This window comes from Bubalus kerabau, chromosome 22 (assembly GCF_029407905.1).
Source record: "Bubalus kerabau isolate K-KA32 ecotype Philippines breed swamp buffalo chromosome 22, PCC_UOA_SB_1v2, whole genome shotgun sequence".
Taxonomy (NCBI): domain Eukaryota; kingdom Metazoa; phylum Chordata; class Mammalia; order Artiodactyla; family Bovidae; genus Bubalus; species Bubalus kerabau.
In genome coordinates this window covers 40,322,074-40,345,597 of record NC_073645.1, presented here as the reverse complement: position 1 = coordinate 40,345,597, position 23,524 = coordinate 40,322,074, and the positions used below count along the sequence as shown (strand labels likewise).

Genomic DNA, 23,524 nt, shown 5'->3' with positions numbered 1-23,524 from the left:
TTTTCTAAGGGATGCATCTGCTTTTAATGACTTAAATGCTGGGATGGAACAGATATATCTTTTTGGTCTGGCTTTTCTTAAATAACCAAAAGTCTTCATGATAAAGACAGCAACCATCTAATAGAGAAATAAGTCTAAGATAAAGTGCTGTGGCTGCATGGTGTCGCCTCCCTGACAACCTATAAATGGACCATATTGATGAAGTGAATGGGATTCTCTCTGGTCATTTTCAACTAGAAACTAATAACCCCCGTCATGATATCAGGCATGCAATAACCTCGGTTAAAACTAGGTTCATCAAATAAATCATTCAGGAATTTTTCTATTTCTTTCTCTGGACACATTGCACATCTGTTCAATGAAAGGAGAAAAGAAGCAATATTTCTTTGATCAGGCTTTTTTTTTTTTTTTAATATTCTTGTATCTGTCCCCAGGGATGCTATCTTTTCAAGTGGGTGCAGATAGTACATCACTTTCTAATGAATGTAGAGAATTTATGAATTTAAGCTATAAAACTAAATATGAAGGATTTGAGTTCATCTCAATCTATATTTTACATTGTCATGAGAAAATAAACCGGACCACAAAGCTGTATTGTGCCCTGTTCACTAAATCTCCTGATCTCTCATAACCTTTCCAATGTGTTCCATTTGTGGCCACATGTGCAAGGGGATACAAACAGATGATCGCTTTGTACTATTTTGCCCAATATGTTTAAATACATGTAACGCTTTTCAGATCCTCTGAGCCGCCGACAGTGAGCACTTGGCCAAAGCATCAGACATCAGCCTCAGCTAATATTGTCATATGTTAACATCTTACTGACTCTGTTAATATTTTCTAGGTATTGGATGAACTTTGAATTTTTTGAATGGACACGGTTGTCATCCTGTGTCTTGAGGATCTTAAGAGCCCTAGGTCAGCTCCTTGAGTCTTAAGGAATTATGGAGAGAAGATGATGTCTTTTCTGCTTGTAAAACAGGAAACAGCAGAAGCTGGACAACTAGGAAAGCTAAGATTTCCTGAATGTGGAATAAACAGTGACTGAAAAGGCAGAGCCTCTGGTTCCTTGGACCTGTATCGAGAGGAGACCAGTATGGGAAAGAGGGAGTAGGAATAGGAGCAGGTGGATCTAAGTTCAAATCCCAGCTCTGCCACCTGCCAGCTGTGTGGCAGGACAATTATGTAAACCTTGAGTTCCTCATTAGTGAATCTGGGATAATGGGGATCTCACAGAATTTTGTAAGGAATTAAATGAGTTAAGGTTTAGGAGACATTGGGCATCTTGCCTGCTCTGTGGTAAGTTCTCAGTGAATCCAAGTTCCCTTTCTTTTCCTGTGTTTGAGGCTCAGCCTTGCAAGCAATGTGACCCTGAGCAAGATATTTAACCTTGCTTCCTCCTCTACAAAAATAGAGATTATTACAAAATATATCTTGTAATGTTGTTATGAATGGGATCTCAGGTATAAACACCTAGAACAGTGCCTGAGTTACCATAAGTATTATTTACTGTTATTTATTTATTATTTACTGTTATTTGTGACTGTTCCTTTAAAAAAATTCTTACCATTATTTCTATTATTTCAATCACCGTTATTTTTCCTCTTCTTGCTTTTTATTGGGCTTCTGTTTCTTCATCTGGAAAATGAGGGGGTTGGACGTGGTAATGTATCTATCTCTTGTAGATCTGAGCTGTTATGACCTAATATGTGAAATAACATTTGTAAGAGCCAACTTACCATCTATGAATTGTCATGCAATGGAAGTTCAAAGTTTTGTAATCTGCATTTTCTGCCAGGGCTTTCTCCTCAAAAGAGTAGCAATAGTTATCATTTATTGAGTGCTCACTACATGCTTATTTTTCTAATAATTTCTTTCAGTTTGGAATAATTATAGATGTACAGAAAGGTTGAAAAGAGAGGACAAAGTTCCTACTTGCCCTTCACCATGTTTTATTTCTGCAAAGGTTAACATCTTACGTCACCATGACATATTTGTCTAAACAAAGAGACCAACATTGATATATTACTATTAACTAAGCTCCAGACACTATTTGAATTCTGCCATTTTCTCATAAATGTCCTTTTTCCTGTTCCTGAAAAACGGTGATTATTTCTCAATCTTTTCTTGTTTTTTATAACCTCGACAGTTTGGAGAAGTACTGATCAGGTGTTTTTTCAATTAATAACGAATTAATTAATTTTGGCTGTGCACGCAGGCTTTCTCTAGTTGCAGTGAATGGGGGCCACTCTCTAGTTGCAGCGGGTGGGCTTCTTGTTTCAGTGGCTTCTCTTGTTGTGAGCATGAGCTCCAGAGTATGTAGGCTTCAGTAGCTGCAGCTCTAGGGCTCTAGAGCATGCAAGCTTCAGTAGTTATGGTCTGTGGTCTTAGTTGCTCCAGCATGTGGGATCTTCCCTGACCAGGGATTGAACCTGTGTTTCCTGCATTGGCAGGAGGATTCTTAACCACTGGACCACCAAGGAAGTCTTGGTTAGGTGTTTTGTAAAATGTCTTTCAATTTGGATTTGTCTGATATTCTTTTCATTATTAGTCGATGATTTGGGGGGAACATCCTACAAAGGTGGAATGCCCTCTTATGACAACACACGATATCCATGTGACATCCTGAGTGATGTTACTTGGCATACTTTTAATGGAGTAGCCACTGTACACATCTGTCACAAGTTTGTCCTTTCCACAGCTGAGGCATGCTGCTGCTGCTGCTAAGTCGCTTCAATCGTGTCCGACTCTGCGACCCCATAGACGGCAGCCCACTAGGCTCCTCTGTCCCTGGGATTCTCCAGGCAAGAATACTGGAGTGGGTTGCCATTTCCTTCTCCAATGCATGAAAGTGAAAAGTGAAAGTGAAGTCACTCAGTTGTGCCCTACTCTTGGCGACCCCATGGACTACAGCCTACCAGGCTCCTCCTTCCATGGGATTTTGCAGGCAAGAGTACTGGAGTGGGGTGCCATTGCCTTCTCCAGCTGAGGCATAGTCGAATGGTTTTCAGCTTCGATGATTATTATGAAAAAAGCTTCTAGAAACATTCTCACATAGGTTTTTGTGTGAACATAAGTTTTTCTTTCACTTGAGTAAATACCTAAGAATAGGATTGTTGAGTCATATGTCTAGTGTACATTTAATAAGAAACTGCCAGCCTGTTTGCTAAAGTGATTGTATTGTTTTGCCTTTCACCAGCAGTGTATGAGAGTTCTAATTCTGCACATCCTCCGTCAGCATTTTGCATTTTCAGATTTAAAAAAATAGCCATTCTAATTAATATGTTGTGGTTTCTAAATTATAGTTTTAATTTGCATTTCCCTAGTGGCTAATGATTCTGAGCATTTTTCACAAGCTTATTTGCACTGTATATCTTCTTTGGTGAAGACTTTTATTCAAATACTTTGCCTGTTTCCTAAGAAATATTTTTTATTTTCTCATTATTGAGGTTTGAGAGTTCTTTATAAGAATTATTGATATTAATACAAGTCCTTTATTAGATGTGTGCATTGCAAATATTTTTTCCTAATGTGTGGTAGGTTTTGTCTTTGTTTTTTAATTCTCTTCACTGTCTTTTGAAGAGTAGGTCTTAAGTTTGATAAGGCCAAGTTTATCATATTTTTTTCTTTTATGGATCAAGATTTTGGTTTTGAAATATTCGCTACCCAATGTCACAAAGATATGCTTGTTATATCTTCTAAAAGTCTTTGCATTTTATATTTAGATCTGTGGTTCATTTTGAGTCAGTTTTTGTAGAAAGTGGGAGGCATGGATTGTGGTTGACTTTCCCTGTATACAGGCACTGTTCCCTGAAGAGACCATCCTCTTCCCATCAAATTGCCTTTGCACCTTTGTCAAAAATCCATTAATCATATGTGTGTGGATCTGTTCCTGAACTCTGTATCTTGTTCTATTGATCAATGTCTCTGTCATTTGTCTCTCATCATTTTTATTTTATTTTGCTCTGTTTTGTTTGCATCTGGAACTGCCTCACTGGTCCATTTGTGTAAAAACAAACATTTCTTTAAACAAGAGGGTTTCCATTCATAAACCAGAAGCTACACATGAATCTCCCTTCTATCACTCTTGACCAGGGAGAAAATTAGTCTAAGATTCAGTTAAACTAAACAATCTCATCACTGAAGTTCCAAAAGGATAGTAATTAAAAATAAATAACAGTATATTTGATAAAATAATCGCATGATGGAAAAGGTTAGAAAGTGGGTAGAACCACAGGGTGGGATCCAGAAAGACCGTTCTGTCTGGCCTGCCTCCCCTGGCCCCTAAACACCTGAAAAGTAGTGGATACAAGTTCTCCATCCAATATCACAGGACTGTTAGGACACTGATCCTGAGAATTAATGGTGATTCCATGTCATTCCTTTTATAACCATCAAGAAAAAGCCTTGATCAGGGCTTTGCAAAGATCAAGTGTTGGAAAAAATACCCTCCAGGAACCTCAAATCTTTTTGAATCATTATTGTATTCAGATAAGTGTGCCCTGAATTTAAAAATTGTGACCAATCAATGTAAATTATTTTTGATCGATCTGGTTGGACTATATAGAATCATTCAAGTTCATTATATATTTATGTTTTTAAAATAATATTTGTGTGTAATTTTTTTCGACCACAAAGGTTCTGTTTATGACTGAACAAAAACACTGCACACATTTTTTTTTTAATGCAAGGAACTTGCTTGGGATAACTTCAAGCAAGCAATTTGGAATATAATCTCAGACTGCAAATCCAGTCTGTGGCAGAGTTTTCACCCATCAGGCCCAGGATAAGGGGGAAACTTATCAAAAGAAATAATACTTTCCAATAATCATTAACTATTCAAACCTCTCCAGTTTGGACTGATACAAAAGAAAGGGACATTTTATCCTTCCATTCACATTTAGAGGAGCCCCATTACAACATCCCTTCGCCTCATATGGACTTGGTTGTAGTGTGAGGCCAAGCGTGTTTTCTGAAATTTAAGCATTTTCAGCAAGAACCTGATATGACCCTGCTGAGCTGTTAGACACCTGTTCAGCCTGTCCCCCAACCCCAGAATGACAAAGGAGGGCTGTCAAACAAGAAGGCCTTGAATTAGTCCAACAGAACACACCTTTGTGGGGGCCCTTGGGGACTCTGGCTTAATGAATAAAAAAGAGTGATTTATAATTAGCCCAGCAATTGTGCCTGAATGGGTGTTTCCAAAGTGATTGAAATGTGTGCCTTAACCAAATTGCAAAGTGCCTATCATTCTAATTATACGTGGGGTTTTTTCCCCCAGCTTGGAAAACCTATTTTCTATAGACAAAAGGCAAAGGGGTGAGAAACAGCTATTTCTTAAGAACCTACTATGTGGTCATCATGTTGCACCTGTGACCTCATCTTAGCTTTGCAGAACTGCCCAGAAATAGGTAGCAAATTCCAAATGGGTGGGGTTCAAAAATGAGGTTTGCTGTATTTTTGTTTATCGCAAAGAAATGATGACATTCCCTAAAAATTGTACTGCCTCTTAGGGTCACTATAGCCCATAGTAAGTACTGTACTGTGCTTAGTAGCTCAGTTGTGTCCGACTCTTTGTGACCCATGAACTGTAGCCCACCAGGCTCCTCTGTTCATGGGGATTCCCTAGGCAAGAATACTTGAGTGGGTTGCCATGCCCTCCTCCAGGGGATCTTTCCAATTCAGGGATCAAACCCAGGTCTCCCTCCAGCATTGCAGGCAGAGTCTTTACCATTTGAGTCACCAGGGAAACCCAAGCATACTGGAATGGGTAGCCTATCCTTTCTCCAGGGGATCTTCCCAACCCAGGAATTGAACCAGGGTCTCCCACATTGCAGACCGATTCTTTACCAGCTGAGCTACCAGGAAAGCCCAGTAAATACTATTAAGTATTTAATGAACACACTCTGGAATTTCAGGATTGTAAGTCTCTATCCAAGTTAGGTAACCCAGTTACCCGCCTCATCCAGGGTGCTTGTCCTCTGATGGGTGAAATCAGATATTTTTATGATATTCCTACCAAGATCTGGTCCAATGGACTTAATAGCCCACAAATTTACCAAGTCAGTTCTGAAAAGCCAGAGAGAAGCAGAGGTGGAGACTGGTGAAGTTTGGTTCTTATTGCCTATGAATGTGGTCCCTGTTCATAAATATTCATGTCCCCTCCCTACTTAAAATCCTGCCAGGACTGCCTCTTGCCCCAGCTCGGATGAAATGCAGACCCTTGACCATGGCATCCAAGGCCTGGCATGATCTCACCTCTTCCTGCCTCTGCCTGGGTTCTCCTGTCCCGTGGTCCCCACCACACTCAGACCCCTCCCTGACCCCATGCTCTTGCTGCAGCTCTTTCGTCCCACTTTTGGTCCTTTTCATCCCCTTAACTTTTGGCTTAAATTTCCAAGAGTCCTTCCTTGATCGTTTCCAGGAGATTCCATAATCTCATTAGGTTCTGTTTTGCAACTACCTGTTTCTCTTATAGTGTTTACTACTATTTGTAATTATATAGTTATACATTTATATGGGCTTCCCAGGTGGTGCCTGCCAGTGCAGGTTAGATGAAAGAGACACAGGTTCGATCCCTGGGTTGGGAAGATCCCTTGCAGGAGGGCACGGCAACCCATTCCAGTATTCTGGCCTGGAGAATCCCATGGACAGAGGAGCCTGGCAGGGGATCCTGTCCATGGGATCGCAAAGAGTCAGACATGACTGAGTAACTAACACACAGGCCTTGTACCACTGCAGGCTCTGGCCACGAGACATTCTTTGCTATGAAAGGAGTCCAGCACCTGGGATGGCTTATAGTTTCTGTCCAGTGGGATTGGAGAGTCTGGCCACCCAGACGCAGCCCTGTGGACACTCGATGTCCTGCTTTCAGATCTGAGGAGCTCTGGGTCCAGCCACAGGCCCACAGGCGTTTTGTCCTCTCGCCGTAATCAGATGTAGCCAGGGAGCTGGCCATGCAGGCTGAAACTCATGCTTGCTGCTGGCACCATAACCAGAATTCCTAAGCGAAGATGCCGCAGAAGCTGACTGAAACTCTGAGCCAGTCTAGGCAAAAAGGGGAAGGGAGTAGGTTTCAGGAAAAAGAGGACGGAGGAAGAGAAAGAGAAGGGCAGGAAAGAGAAGGAGGAAGACCACAGCTCCTACATGAGTGCTTTCTGGGTGCAATGCTCCATGCCAGGAGCAGACATCTCTAACTCCTTTACACTCCTCATTCCCCTCTAAGATAAGAGGACACTGAGGCTGATGGAAATGAGGTAGATGCCTGAAGTCACCCAGTTTCTCAGTATCAGAGCTGAGATCAGATTTATTTAAGATAAGGGAATCATTTTAAAACAAATCCATCTTGGCTGACAAGCTGGCATCTTCTGCATACAGAGGTCCATTCCTCTTTGGTGGGTCTCTTACACACAACCTTTTACAGAGCACAGAACCCACCCTACAGATCTAGAAGGTAGCTAAAGGGAAGACATGGGCAAAAACGTGCTGTAGCATTAAAGAGGCCCATGGGGGAAACCAAGGTTGGGGCTCTTGCTACAGCGCCCTCGCCTCCCTACTCCTGCCCAAGTGCTGACTACAGAAATGGTAATGATGAGTGATGTTGATCATGATGATAAGACTTGATTTAATGAGTGTTCACTGCGTGCCAAGCCCTAGAACTGAGAGCTACTAGAATTGACCTCCCTGGTGGCTCAGATGGTATATAATCTGCCTGCCACGTGGAAGACCTGTGTATGATCCCCAAGTTGGGAAGATCCCCTGGAGAAGGGAATGGCAACCCACTCCAATATTCTTGCCTGGAGAATTCTATGGACAGAAGATACTGGTGGGCTATAGTCCCTGGGGTCGCAAAGAGACAGGCACGACTCAGCGCGAACATACTTTACAGATACAGAAACTGAGGCACAGTGAATCACACAAATAGGAAGCTAGGAAGACTTAGGACCAGGGCCATCTGCCCCTAGTAAGAGCCCATAATCACTAATCTCACTCTTCCACTTTAAGGAAGAGTTGTTGAAAGGAAGACCCATGATATTTAAAACTGCTGGTTGTTGCCCAAATGTCACCTCTCTCCTGATTGGGAGGCTCCAAGTTTTGTATCCAGGAGCTGATGGTCCCAGGCCACATGCAAGCCGTGAAACAAGCTGTCCCAAGTCTGTTATGCTTTAGGACCCAACTCAACTGCCACCAGACCCTAGAAACTTTCCCAGAGCCGCCCTGCCCCCTCGGAATGAGCTCCTCTCTCCCCTGGGCCCAGAGCCAAGGGTAATGTGCTACGTTCTACTCACGCTTCTCTGTCCCTCCCTACTCCAGCCCACCATGTCACTGAGAGCAGAGACCATGTTGCTTCCACTTAGCTATGGCCCATCCCTTCTTGGCTCATAGCAAGTGCAAAGAAAATCACTTCTGTCTGGGTTAAGGAAGGGGTTTGACATGGAACCCATTCCAAAGAGGGTGGCTGCCATTTTGCTGCCCAGCCACAGAAAGTTGTTTCTTTCTAACAGTGATGGGATCTGAGCACCCATGGGTGCCCAGGTGTCTCCTTCAGTCTCAGGCTATTTGTTTCTTCCTTGGGACCATGTGGCATCAGCTGTTGTTGTCGTCATTGTTCGGTCACTCAGTCATGTCTGACTCCCTGTGACCTCATGAATCGCAGCATGTCAGGCTTCCCTGTCCTTCACCATCTTGTGGAGTTTGCTCAAACTCATGTCCGTTGAGTCCACCCAACCATCTTGTCCTCTGCCACCCCCTTCTCCTCCTGCCCTCAATCTTTCCCAGCATCAGGGTCTTTTCTAATGATATCAAAGTATTGGAGCTTTGGCTTCAGTATCAGTCCTTCCAGTGAGTATTCAGGGTTGATTTCCTTTAGGATTGACTGGTTGGATTTTCTTCCTGTCCAAGGGACTCTTATACTAGACTTGACTTTCACTCTTCCCCTGCTTGGCTAATTGACTTTGAATAGATCATTTGATTTCTGCTTCTCAGTTTTCTCATCTGCTAAGTAAGCATAGTGATGTGGTGAGGATTGAGGCAGAAATAATGCTCAGCTGTTGGCATTTTGGATTTGCATATGGAGCCACACCCACTACCTCCCCACCCCCACCCCCAGGAAAACCCAGTGGACAGGGTGGTGGCCACCCCCACTCAGGAAACTTGTCACAGTACACAATTTCCTCTGTGCCCTGTGGTCCACGGCGATGGCTGTCCCCCACGTCACCCACTCACACAGCCTGTAGTGTTCAGGCCTGGACTCCCAGACCAGGAGTGTGAGCTGCCCACTCATTCAACAGCCACCCTGCCTGGCAGAGATGCTGATGTCAGCTCCAGGCTGCATGACTTGGATGAAGAAGGCAGCCATTGAGTGTAACACACCTATGGGACCTCCCCCAGGGAATTCCCAAGAGCGAATCCCTAGATGATGCTTTTTCTAGTGGGGAGTTAGAAAAGGGAGCTAAATGGCCAACCTACAAGACTAGGGAGTTTGGGGGGCAGAACTTTGTTCCTGGGTTACCTCTGACACCATCTCCTATAGATCATTCTTGTCCTGAGCCTTTAGCAAGCTCCTCCTAAATGCCGTGTACCAAGTAACACCCGGGAAATGGAGGGTAGGGGGGAAGAAACAGCTAAACAAATGAATCAGGTCAACAGGTAGGGGTGACTTCACTAAGAGGGTGGGGAAGAGGTGAGATGTCAGGATGGCTTTGGGAGGAGGGTGCCTCAGAGATTCCCCCGGCTCCTTTCTTGCCCTCACATCAGTGAATGACTAATTCAGGTACGTGTGTGTGTATGTGCTCAGTCATGTCTGAATCTTTACAGGCCCCGTGGACTGTAGCCTACCATGTTCTTCTGTCCGCAGAATTTTCCAGGCAAGAATACTGGAGCTGTTTGTCATTTCCTTCTCCAGGGGATTTTCCCAACCCAGGGATCTCTTGCATCTCCTGCATTGTCAGGCTGATTCTTTACCAGCTGAGCCACTGGGGAATTCAGGTACAGGGAACAACAGTAAAAGCCAGGCCCTTGATTGTTCCAACATCCTGACCACGGGGTTTTGCCTCTGGTTAAGAGCAAGGCACCTGGAGTCAGATTCACCCAGGCTGAAACCCCTGCTCCACTGCTTACTAAATCTGCAGCCTGGACCAAGCATCTTAACTTCTCTGAGCCTCTGTGCTGTGACTTATAAAATGAGGACAGCAAGTGCCTACTACAACACGTGAGATCATGCAGGCAGCACGCTAGCACAAATGCTCAGTAAATGTGAGCTGTTCCGACGAGGAGGAGCCCACCGGCCCTTGAATGTTCCAAGCAAACCAGGTGGGACGCATGTGGGAGACTCCACCAGCAAAGCTGGGTGACCCATCACAGCCCAGGGTGGGGTAACAGCAGAAGAGCTGGAAGGAAGACTCCTGTACCTGCCAGGGGTCTGGAAGAGAAAGGCTTCCGGAGGTCAGATTTAAAATGATGAAGTGAGTGAGAAGACAAGCAGGGAGAAAATGGGGAGCTTCAGAAAGAAAATTGGGTTGGGTTGGGGGAAAGCGCAGTGCGTGGAGACAGGAGTGGACAGATGAAGTGTGATAAGAAGATTATGAGCTGCTGAGCGCTGGAGTGGGCAGTGAGGAGGGAGCCTGAGTTGAAGAAGAGAGGAGAACTTGGATGCGATAACCAGATGGATCAAAGGTAATGACGTGCAAAGGGGACAGCGGATGTGTGGGAGCAAGACAGAGAAACTCAAGCCATGCCAGCCAGTGTGGCCCAGCCCAGGGGCCCAAGAACCAGGATAAGATGTCCTGCAAAGACCCTCTGTCTGCATGTGTGTGTATGTGTGTGCATGTGTGCATGAACGCACACGTACAGATTAACAAGACCACGGGCACATATTGTGTACATCCGAGCAGTTCTATTCACCTAAAGGACCAAATTGAGTATAATCTCAAGTGTACAAGAGTAACATGTGCTATTGCACACAACTAATTTCAGTGCTGATAACATCTGTAACAACAATAAAAACTGCCATTACTCACCACTCATTATGTGCTAGCCACTCATAAACCTTGATGATCCCAATCTGAACAATAATCTGGCAGAGTTGGCGCTATCATTCTCCACATTTCAGAAGTAGGAATTGAGGCTCAGAAAGGTTAAATTACTTGCTGAAGGTCACACAGCGGTAAGAGGCAATGCCAGAATTCAACACTGTATCTGTCTGGCTAGATAGCTGCTACCATTGTTTAAAAAAATCCCTGGCTATAAGTATGCAAATTCTTTTCAGGTGATACTCCCTCAAAACAATTTCTTAGTTGGAAAGCAAGTACAACTGGTAGAACACAAGAGACCTCCTGACTGGCCAGGGTTTGTAATTTAGGACCATGTTCAGCACATTCCAAAGGAGTCCCAAGGCCTGAAAGGGAATCAGGTCCATGTTTCATGCTAACATCCACAGAGCATTCAACGGCCAAGGGCAGCAGTCACCACGCCCAAGGCTGCTTCTCACCATTAAAGAGTCCAGGACCACCTGCCTTGGAGCTACTGGCAGCATGCCTTCTAATGCAAGTGTAGTTCTGGGGGGGTGGCCTGCTTGTGAGCTCAGCTGTGTCTGACCCTACGACCCCATGAACTGTAGCCCACCAGACTCCTGTGCATGGGATTTTTCAGGCAAGGATACTGGAGTGGGTTGCCATTTCCTTGGGGATCTTCCCAACCCAGGATCAAACCCTTATCTCTTGTGTCTCCTTCATTGGCAGGCAGATTCTTTATCACCTGTGCCACCTGGGGATCCCAAATGGTCAGTATTTAAAAAGCAAAACAAACAAAAAAAACCTTGCATTTTTTCATGATGCAATGCTGCTGTTTCTGAAAGGGTATCAAAGAAGGATTTATTTTATGCCAGTGACTGTATGAAGAGCTATTCCAAGCCCAGTGTTACACAGCAGGAAATTGTGTGAAGCAACCTGGGAAAAATCAACTTTTCTAACCTGAATCAAATTCTGATTGTACCCGCTGATGGTAGATCTTTCTTTCACAAACTACCTCTATCAGTGTCTGTTTTTTTGTTGTTGTTGTTGTTTTTGATAAGTGACAGGGAAGCTTGGCCATGTCCATAGCTGTTTTTCTCAGTTAAAAGTGAGGCGTGGTTGGGTTTTATTCCCAAACCATAATAGTCGCATCAGTAGTGTTTGTCTGGCAAGTTACAGTCAGCTGGTTATCCCATTCTGCCCTCCTTACTGTTTACAGATGAGGCATTATGTCTCACTTCTCACCTTCTCCTCTAGGTCCGACGACAAATTCTTAAAGATGCTAAGAGAGCAATTGGCATTTGGCAGTTTTGTGGGCAGAGCATCTGTGGTGCATTGGGCATGGGTTCTGGGGTGTGGCTTTGGGAAAACTGCCAACCAGGGATAATAAAGATGCCAAATTATCAGGATCCTTAGCAGGGGCTGTATGAGACATTTTTGGTTACATCTGTGGTAGGGGTGCTACTGCCTTGGGGGAGTAGCTTGGGGGAGACCAGGGATGCTGCAAAGCCTTCTGCAAAGCGCAGGACAGCCCCCATGACAAAGTATGATCTGGTTCTAAAGGTCAATAGCGCCAAATTGAGAAACCCTGCTTTAAAAACCAAAAGAAGACCAGTGGCTGGAGGGCAGCTGGAGGATAATGGGAAACCACATCCAGGGCTGGTGACTGACAAGGATGCGGGCAGTGCCCACCTGTTATGGCAAAGCAGTCAGCAGTTGCCGCCAAACCACTTTGTCAAACGCCCACATATCAGGATTACAACTCCTATTGCCAAACCAAACAGGTTAGTAAGCAAGGCAGACCTCTTTGACGACGTGTGTCCATAACCACAAGAAGCGCTCAAGAGACGTCATGCAATGCACAGTTAAAAGGTCGTCCAGCACATTCTAGACACTGTACAAAGGCACAGAGGAAAGACTGGGAAGGAATGACAGCTTGCTGAGCACAGTGATGTCAGAAGGAGGTGACTGAGTATTATTCTCTGGGCTGCCATGAGCTTTCCTGACCTTACAAAATCTCTAAAATTAGTTTGTATTACCTAACTTTATATTTTTAGATCCTTTTATATATTTTTAAGTTTTCATGTGAAGCATTTTTTATAATTTTGTTTATTTATTGACTTAATTTTTGGCTGTGCTGGGTCTTCGTTGCTTCCCGGTGGCGGAGAGCGGGGGCTACTCTCTAGCTGTGGTGCTAGGGCTTTTCATTGCCGTGGTTTCTCTTGTTGCGAAGCACAGGCTCTAGGCGTGTGGGCTTCAGTAGTCGCATCTCCTGGGCCCTGGAGCACAGGCTCACTAATTAGGGCACACAGGCTTAGTTGCTCCGGGGCACGTGGGATCTTCCCAGATCTGGGATCGTACCTGCGTCTCCAGGGGTGGCAGGCAGATTCTTTGCCACTGAGCTGCCAGGGAAGCCCTATGTGGACCATTTTAAAAGTCTTTACTGAATGTGTTACAATATTGCTTCTGCTGTTTATGTTTTGTGTTTTGGGCCATGAGGCACATGGGGATCTTAGCTCCCCTATCAGGAATTGAACCTGCACCTCCTGCATTGGAAGGCAAAATCTCAACCACTGGACCACCAGGGAAGTCCCTGATATTAAAGTCCCTGATACTATTTTGCAGAAAAGTCGGAAGAAAGTCCTAGAAACTTCCAGAAACCCTGGACACAGGCTCACCAAACAGTTACATCTGACCCTGTTTGTCCTCTCGTTTCTTCTGTCCCTCCTCTCTCTCGCTCAGCTGTTGTATCTCCCGATCCCTAAATACATGAATGATACATTAATCAAAATCAGGAAATTCATTTCTTCTTACCTTTAACCTGGAATGGTTCCTTATTCTTTTTTGTGTTTCTTGACCTTGATAATTTTGAAGTTTATATGCTTGTTATTTTGTGTATTTATTTATTTGTTTTTGCAGAATATCCCTCGCTTGGGGCTTGCCTGATGTTTCCTCATGATTAGATTCAGGTTATACATTTTTGGCAGGAATATCATGTAAGTGATATTACGTCCTTCTAAGCATGCACGCACTGAGCTTTGTTTTTTTAAAGTTTATTTAAATATATACTTGCATCTTCTGCTCCCCCCCTTTTTAAGGCATTTATTATGTTGTGTTTTTTTTTTTTTTTTTAATTTTTATTGACCTATTTATTTTTAGGCCGCATGCAGGATTTTAATTCCCCAACCAGGGGTGGAAACTGTGGCCCCTTTGTTGGGAGCGTGGAGTCTTAACCACTGGACTGCCAGGGAAGTCCCAATTAGATTTTAAATAAAAGGGAAAATGCTGTGAAAAAGAAACGGCTTGATAAGTGAATATAGCCTTACTCCCCGCCAGGCCCCACTCCCTGCCTCCTCCATGGCAGGAACTACGGCCTTGTCTCATTCATCTGGATGTTCTTTGCAGTGTTTAGTACTCATCTCTGTTACAGTTCATCTCACACACTTGTCAGATGTTTCTGGAACACCTATGACTCTGCTCACTTTTCTTTCTTTCATTTCACCTCATTCATGGGCCACACCTTTCTAGAGCACGAGCTCTGGACTGAGCTTATGCCTGATTTGCATTATGCCCCCAGTACAGCAAGCAACTGAGTATTTCTGAATTGAATTACATACACTTTTTGCTGCATCTGAGCAGATGTGTGTGGCCATCCAGGGTGGTTTTCCCTCTTTAGTGGTTTCCCAACTGTTCTTTCCTACCTGTATCTCGGTGTTTATGACATTCAATCAAAATTCTCTGTCTCCCCAACTTGTCTTTTAGCAGCTTGAAGAGTGAAATCAAGTCAGGTCCATCTCCAGCTCCCAGGAGCCTAGCCTAAAACATCACATCAATGCTTCATAAGCATTTCCAGAATAAACAAGGTTTACATGACCAGCTGGGGCTTCCCAGGTGACGCTAGTGGTAAATAACCTGCCTGCCACTGCAGGAGACTTAAGAGATGCAGATGGATTCCAGGGTCAAGAAGATCCCCAACAAAAGGAAATAGCAACCCACTCCAGTATTCCTGCCTGGAGAATCCCATGGACAGAGGAGCCTGGTGGGTTACAGTCCATGGGGTCACAGAGTCATACATAACTGAAACGATTTAGCATGTATGCACGCACACAGGCATGTAACCAGCCAGTGTGACTTTTTCCTTTGAGAAAATTGACTAAGAATGCCCATTCTGTTTAACTAATGATCCTTCATTTATACTTATAAAGAAATCAAGAGTGACCTAAACAAAGCAGTAACCCATGGTAGCTACACACACACACACACACACACATACACACACCCCTGCTCTTTTGGTGGGTTTTGGAATTACTATCAGTACAGTGTATTTCTAGTAGCTTATGGTAAACAATGTTGGATTCATATCTCTGAAGAAGATTTAGCTTCGGGACCAGGGACCAGGCTTGATCACTCAAGAACTTTTGTGTAGCAGAGTTTTATTAAAGTGAAAAGGGACAGATTCTGACATAGATATCAGAAGGGGAACAGAGAGTGCCCCCACTCACTAGTCTTATCAGGGCCTTATATATTTTGGGGGCTTCCATGGTGGTTCAGACGGTAAAGCATCTGCCTGCAATACAGGAGACCTGGGTTCAATCGCTGGGTCAGGAAGATTCCCTGGAGAAGGAAATGGCAACCCACTCCAGTACTCTAGCCTGGAAAATCCCATGGATGGAGGAGCCTGGTGGTCTACAGTCCATGGGGTCGCAAAGAGTTGGACATGACTGAGCGACTTCACTTTTCATTATATACTTTTACCAGACCCACTCCCACAACATATATCTTAAATTAACAAGATTATAACTAACAATAGAAAGGTCTTAGCAGACCCACTCCCACAACATATGTCTTAAGATAACAAGATTAGTCAGGAAACTTTCTTGTTAAGGAGAAACATATCCTCAAGGGAGATACATTTTATATTGACTAAAACACAGCAATGTAGAAAAAAAAAAAAGTTTGTCTTTTTCTTCTTGAAAGCTCCAGACTCCTTTCTCCTCAGTGGGGATCCTGGACTTCTTATCAACCTACCTAGGAACTGACTCTCTCATTTCTTCCATCAAAATGGTCCATTGTGCCCCAAACCAGCTAATGCTGTGCTTCCAGTATCTCAGAAGTTGAGCATCAGATTGTGTTATTAACCCAAATTCATTTGACAGCAGCAGCTAAGCTGCCACCCATACTCAGAGCCCCACCATCTTCACCAGTTGCCCTGGTAACTTTCTTTGCTTTTAACTCCAACACCATGAAAAGTAAATGAAAATGAGCCACTTTAAATTACATATGAGAAACAATTACATTTTGACAGTTTAATTGCTTTCTCTCTCCTAGCCTAACTTTCTAAACAAGATACTGCACTTATCAAGTATGCCAATTGTATTTTTAGATTCTTTTGCAGTTAAGAAAGTATAAAGGAGATAAAATAATTGGTGGACTATATGCTTCTTTCTTGAGGGAACTATATTAAGGAATGAATGCTGAGCCATCACATCATAGCAATTAGCTTTGAAACCATTGTGGACAGATGGAGACTTCTCCATGAAACCACAATGCTATCCTTCACACTCTCTTTTCTGTTCCATGTTGCCCAACCAATTGAGGGTCAACAAATGCCTTATCCCACAAGGATTGGGTGGGTTCATTGCCCTATGGTCTGAGTGCCCCAAGGTGGCTCCAGGGATGGTATCACCTGTGCCCACCCAGGCAGAATTGCTACTGACTTATCCTGGGAGGTGACTTCAGCATCTGAGAACTGTGGATGAGTCTGGAATATGATATATTGCTGTAAAAATTCCCAAAACCAATTCAAACTATTCAATGGGGTGGGCTAGGTAAGATCCTAAATGGTAAAATCTCAGTCAGTACCATCAAGATGGTATTGAAAAAATCTACAAACAATGCTGGAGAGGGTGCGGAGAAAAGGGAACCCTCTTACACTGTTGGTGGGAATGCAAACTAGTACAGCCACTATGGATAACAGTGTGGAGATTCCTTAAAAAACTGGAAATAGAACTGCCATACCACCCAGCAATCCCACTGCTGGGCATACACACCATGGAAAACAGAATTGAAAGAGACTCGTGTACCCCAGTGTTCATCGCAGCACTGTTTACAATAGCTAGGACATGGAAGCAACCTAGATGGCCACTGGTAGACAAATGGATAAGAAAGCTGTGGTATATATACACAATGGAATATTACTCAGCTATTAAAACATGCATTTGAATCAGTTCTAATGAGGTGGATGAAACTGGAGCCTTTTATACAGAGTGAAGTAAGTCAGAAAGAAAAACACCAATATAGTATATTAATGCATATATAAGAACTTTAAAAAGATGGTAACAATGACCATATATGTGAGACAGTAGAAGAGACACAGACTTCTGGACTCTGTGGGAGAAGAACAGAGTAAGTAAAGAACAGACTTCTGGACTCGGTGGGAGAAGGCGAGGGTGGGATGATTTGAGAGAATAGCATTGGAACATGTATATTGCGATATGTGAAATAGATCACCAGTCCAGGTTCAATGCATGAGACAGGGTTCTCAGGGCTGGTGCACTGGGATGACCCTGAGGGATGGGATGGGGAGGGATGTGGGAGGTGGTTCAGGATGGGGAACACATGTACACCCATGGCTGATTCATGTCAATGTATGGCAAAAACCACTACAATATTGTAAAGTAATTAGCCTCCAATTAAAATAAATAATTTTTTTTTAAAAGATGGTGTTGAAAAAAGACAAAAAGGATGTACATCAAAGCATTAACCCCTGGATAGTGAGATGAATGGTGAGCTTTACTTCTTCACCTTTTTCTTTTATAACCAATAAAATGTAAAAGTTACACAAATCTCTACAGGGTAGGGTTGAAATAACCTGTCAGTTCAGTTCAGTCACTCAGTTGTGTCCGACTCTTTTTGACCCCATGGACTGCAGCACGCCAGGCTTCCCTATCCATCACCAACTCCTGGAACTTTCTCAAACTCATGTCTATCAAGTCAGTGATGCCATCCAACCACCTCATCCTCTGTCGTCCCCTTCTCCTCCTGCCTTCAATCTTTCCCAGCATCAGGGTCTTTTCTAATGAGTCAGTTCTTCACAATAGCCTGTGATTGAAACCAAATTCAGAATGATGACCACAGAGCATCTCTACGTGATGGTAATGTAACCGGCTGAATTGCATCTTGAGAGTCCCTTGGAGTGCAAGAAAATCAGACCAGTCAATCCTAAAGGAAATCAACCATGAATATTCACTGGAAGGACTGATGCTGAAGTAGAAGCTCCAATACTTTGGCCACCTGATGTGAAGAGTTGACTCACTGGAAAAGACCTGATGTTGGGAAAGGTTGAGGGCAAGAGTAGAAGGGGGCAGCAGAGGATGAGACGGTTGGATGGCACCACGGATTCAATAGACATGAATTTGAGCAAACTCAGGGAGACAGTGGTGGACAGAAGAGCCTGGCATGCTGCAGTCCATGGAGCTGCAAAGACTCAGACACAACTTAGTGACTAAACAACAACCTCCAAATCCTATGTTGAGGTCCTAACCCCTCAGTTCAGTTCTGTCACTTAATCATGCCCGACTCTTTGTGACCCCAGGGACTGCAGCACTCCAGACCTCCCTGTCCATCCTGTCCTCCCTGTCCTAACCCCCAGTACCTCAGAATATGACCCTATTTGGAGATAGGGTCCTTAAAGAGGTCATGGAGTTAAAAATGCAGTCATTGGGGTGGGTTGTTAACTATTATGACCGGAGTCCTTGTAAGGAGATCAGGACACAGATGCACACAGAGGGAAGTGGACATGAAGACACAAGGAGATGATGGCCATCTATGAGCAAAGGAAAGAGACTTCAGAAGAAGCCAGCCTTGCTGACACCTTGATCTTGGACGTCCAGCCTCCAGAACCATGGGAAAATTAATTTCTGTTGTTTAAGATGTCCACTGGGATCTTCGCTGTTGGCAGCCCAGGCAGACAGATACAGCACCATTAAGTTACAGCAACGATGATATGACCCAAGCAATTGCTCAGAGCCCAGCATGCAGAAGGGCCCTGCACTTGTCTCAGGGCTCTGCTGTCAACATCTTAAAACCCTTAATAATTTCTGAGTGAGCAACCCCGTGTTTTCTTTCGCACTGGGCCATAAAGTATTAAGTCAGCCCAGACTGTACGCATTATTCTATGTATATCTCCAATCTTCAAGTTAGACCAAGTAGGTGCTGTCTTATTCACTAAGCATTTTTTGAGCACCGGCTGTGTACCAGGCACTTTGCTCCTAAACACAGAGAAAAATTAAACTCACATTTTATCCTCTAGGAAGCTTAACTGAAAAGAGGGAAAGGCTTGAAGACAAAAAGCTCAATGTCCATATATGGAGGAGGGGAAGGGAGCACCACGGAAGACATGTCCCCCATCCAGATGGCTTCACACCCCCCCAAAGCCCATCCTAGAGACGATGAAATGGAGGCTGACCTGCCCATTTCGGCCAGCTGGTGAATGACAGACTCAAACCCTGGTCTTAAGGTCTTCTTACGGCCTCACCACTCCCCAGAGTGCCCTAAGCAACTTCCTATGTACTCAACACACAGACCAAGGGGCATGGAGCAGATGTGTGGTATATTCTCACCTGATGATTAGCCAGGCAGCAGGTATTTTGTGAAGTTATTTTAAAGGCTCATGTTTGCAGCATGGGGCTCATGAATCACATGAGGCCTCATGCCAGGCCTGTTGCCCCCAGGACAAGAATTGGCTCTGAGACTAGGAGTCAGAGAGATCTAAAGGGGAATGGCCCTGGATTAAATCATTTTAGATACAATAGTGTCCGAATCTGTTCCTGGGGCCACAAGGGCTTCCTTTATGGGGTAACGTCCACTCTCAACTGACTCTCGAAGTGTCTGCTCAATCATTTCTTTCCCACTCTAGGCAGAATAACTGATACAAGAAATCTTCATGCTCAGAAATTATAGATGAAGACACTGTTGGGCTACAGTCTGCATTATCGGGAAATACAAAGTCAATGGCTTTATTTCTATTAAATATAACATCCCTGTGTGCTGTGATTCACCGCCACCCCCAGTTCTGATGGATTTTGTTCAGTGTTTAAGAATGCTTTCCTCACGTGGCTCAGAGAAGTTCTGCCACATTAATAACCACATTATTATGGTTATGATTCAAATATGGTTAAGAGATGGGTAGGCTTCCCCAATGGCTCAGCAGTAAAGAATCCACCTGCGATGCAGGAGACGCAGGTTCGATCTCTGGGTCAGGAAGATCCCTTGGAGAAGGGAATGGCAACCCGCTCCAGTATTCTTGCCTGGGAAATCCCATGGACTGTGGAGCCTGGTGGGCCACAATCTGTGGGGTCACAAAGAGTCAGACAGGACTGAGCATGAGCAAGAGAAAGGTAAGATGAATTATTTTCCCAACTTTCAAGAAAGTGAAGCATTGTCATTTATTAAAGCGGGGATTAAAAAAAAAATACCCCATTCTTTTCTCTTGCACCAACCAGTCCTGGAATCAGCACTTCCCCTGCCAGACATGCAAAGGGTCTCAGGTCCCCTGCCGGCCAGTTCAGCACCATTGTTTCTCAGCTAGCAGACACACTCAGGCCTGTTAGCCTGCGTGCCCCACAGGCCATCAAGAAGAGGCACCAGACTCCATTATAACGTCTCTTAGCACTTTCTGCACCTCCACGGCGTGCTGGTGCGGTACCTGGCTGTGCGAGAGGGGCCTGCAAATGGGATTAGAGACAGAACATCACCTTGCCTGTCTCCTCCAGCCGAGCAAGGGAGGAGGCGGGTCGTGCTCAGCAACCAGCTGCATCTTTTGATTTTCTCATAGGCCACGTGCCAGGCCTATTGCCCCCTGACCAAGTTCCACTTTGATGGATGAACCAACACCCTGCCAGTCGGGGCTGCCACCTGGGGCCCCTCCGTGCAGGCGGCGGGGGAGACGGAGCCACAGTGATGCGGTTCTGAACTCTGCACAAGCCAGGTGGTGTCACCGTCTTTCAGCTTTTATTTTGAGGTCGTGGTGGTGATGAGTATATGTGCGTGTGAATGTGTGTGCTTTCTTCAACTCCTCTAGAACATAGCAGTCTAGAGAAAGGGTCCACAGGGTTCTAGAAAAGCAGAGGGCAATTCAGTTGATCAGGGCATCTGGGCCAGGCGGGCAGAAAACTGTCTTAGCAGCTTATGAAAGAAACACACATACACACATACACACACACCCCGAATGATTTGAGGCATCACCTTGCCTGTCCAAGTTCAGCAGAGTTGACGATTCTGAGCTTTGCTTCGTGCCGTTTGGACCCTGCCCGAAACCCCCCAACTGTCCTAAGTAGGAGAGAATAGGCCCTCTGCTAATTACCCCAGGGGCCAGCTTTCTGCTCCTTTGAAGAGCTCGCTTTGATGTGATGCAATTCCGCTGCCAGGCCCGGCTGTGCCCAGATTAAGCACATAATGAGCAATTATCAGCCAGGCCCTAGGAGTGCGGCTCAGGCAGCTGAGTGGAAACCGGCCTGCGCCCGCCTCGGACTATCCCGGCCAAGGCTAATTCCCTCTGGGACTGGAGTAATTCATTTGCCTACTTTCCTCCACATCCCTGCCCTTGGCCACATCCTTCCCATCTGTAAAATGGGGCCAAGGAGCCTCCTCAGGGAACCTGCTCAGAGGGCTCCAATCAACTGACCACATCATGCTTTAGCTACTGCTCGGGGCACTAGAGAAAATATTGGGAAAGATAACAAAGGGTAGCACAGAGCCTCAGGGAGGTCAGGTAGCACAGTCTCAAAGTCACGTGGGTGACTGTGACCTTGACCAAGCAATGAACCTTCTCAGATCAGCAGGCCTTCCTGGAAAGGCAGAACACTTAGCAAGTCTGCCAGCAGGATAGTGGGGTGGGGAGTTGGGGAAGATCTGAAGCCCAGTGCCTGCAGCCTGGGACTCACTACATCCTGGGGGCCCTATAACCATCATGCTCACATATTCAGCCCCAGGCCCTGAGGTGGGAATTGGCAGGCTCATAATAAGTGAGGCACAGGCTGACAGAGTGACCAGCGTGTTGTCTGCCTTAAAGACCAGGAAAGAATGTTCGAGCTGAGTTCTGAACAAATGATAAGGAAGCAGCTTGGTGGGATCTGAGTCCCACCCTCCTCCAGAAGGTCTCTAAGGGCAAGACCTGGGGATCTTTCCTGATTTTGTCCACCATGATGCTGGGTCTTGTCCTGACAACTTTCCTCAAAGCGCAGGGCACGTCTCCTGTCCAGGAGGAACAATCTACCAGAGCAAAGAGCCTTCTTCTGCATTAAGGGGCTCCAGTCCTTCCAAGGGTCTCCTCCCCGCTCCGGAAATTCCATTTGTTTCCCATCAGATATCAGGCTTGAAAGACAGAGCTCCCTGGAGAGAGGACATGGGACTTCCTTTCTGGGTGGTCCCCTTAACCTGTCATCAGGTAAATCTGCAGAAATTCACCTCCAATAAGAAGCCCCCCATCCACCTGCTCTGGTGCCCATGTGGTCTTCTCTGAACTCCCATAATTCCCTCTGTTGGGTCCTTACCTTTAGGGTCTTGCAGATGTTTCCATGGGGACAGATTAAGGAGGCTGTGAGCATCCTGGGGCAGAGATCATATCCTGCCTATCTGTCCCTCACAGTTTCGCCATCTAAGAAACTTTGCTTCTTTTCCTTCCTTCCTTTCCTTCCTTTCGTTTAATTTGAGGCACTGGCCTGAGATTATTTCTGAAGAGCAGGCTCTGTGGAGGGGCGTGGGGGGAACACAGGCATACACGGTGCAGGCACTGCCACAGAAGGAAGCACCCAGGAGAGGCCACCTCAGTTTCGTGTAAAGCCAGCCTTTGTCATCTTTGCAAGTTCTGGAAAGCTCTGTCTGCTTCACCCTTGGGAGCCCTGCCCTCATTTCCGTCCGCCTTTCAGACCCTCAAATGAAGCAGACGCTCTTCTGTCCCTCCACACGTGATCCTCTTTCTTCCCTTTAGCAACTTTAACGACTTCCTCCCAGCTCAAGTCCTTCAGAACCTGGCCCCCTCCTCCGAGAAACCACCTGTGGTGCCCAATCCAAACAGGACCCCCTCCTCAGCTCTATCCCTTCATGGTTCCTAGCCCAGTTTTTCTTCAAATACCGGTTTGTGGGAATATCTGATGAGGACTCACTTGTGACACCCACTCATCTGTACAACCCACGAAGGCAGTGCCTGGCCATTTGAGCCTTACCGTCCTCCTGGAGCTCGGGACACAGTAGGTGCTCAATAAAGATTTGATGTACAAGTGAATAAGCTTGATTACCAACTGTAGTTTGGGGTCAAGTTATCAATTCTACCCTGAAGCCTAGGTTATGTGACCTACAAACATCCAGAAAGGAATGGGTCTGCTTTCTGTCTGCTCCAGTGAGAGCCCCACCCCTGTCCTCTGCCCCCAATTACAGGAGCCTCAGCTTCCACCACCCCTCTTAAGCTCCGGGATATAATCAAATGGGGTTTTAACAATAGCCAAGATCAGCAAACG

At 45.1% G+C, this 23,524-nt stretch overlaps 2 long non-coding RNA genes across 2 annotated transcripts in view; both read right to left on the bottom strand.

Annotated features, from left to right (window-relative positions):
• LOC129636584 (uncharacterized) overlaps positions 1-23,524 on the bottom strand; it is a 29,721-nt gene that overhangs the window by 655 nt on the left and 5,542 nt on the right. Inside the window, exon 2 of the long non-coding RNA XR_008707023.1 lies at positions 14,711-14,825. This is a non-coding gene — a long non-coding RNA (uncharacterized LOC129636584). The remainder of the gene's footprint in view (positions 1-14,710; positions 14,826-23,524) is intronic.
• On the bottom strand, positions 20,190-22,694 carry LOC129636581 (uncharacterized). Its single transcript, XR_008707016.1, has 2 exons — positions 22,562-22,694; positions 20,190-20,358 (listed from the first exon to the last, which is right to left on the bottom strand). It is a non-coding gene; the product is annotated as an uncharacterized LOC129636581 (long non-coding RNA).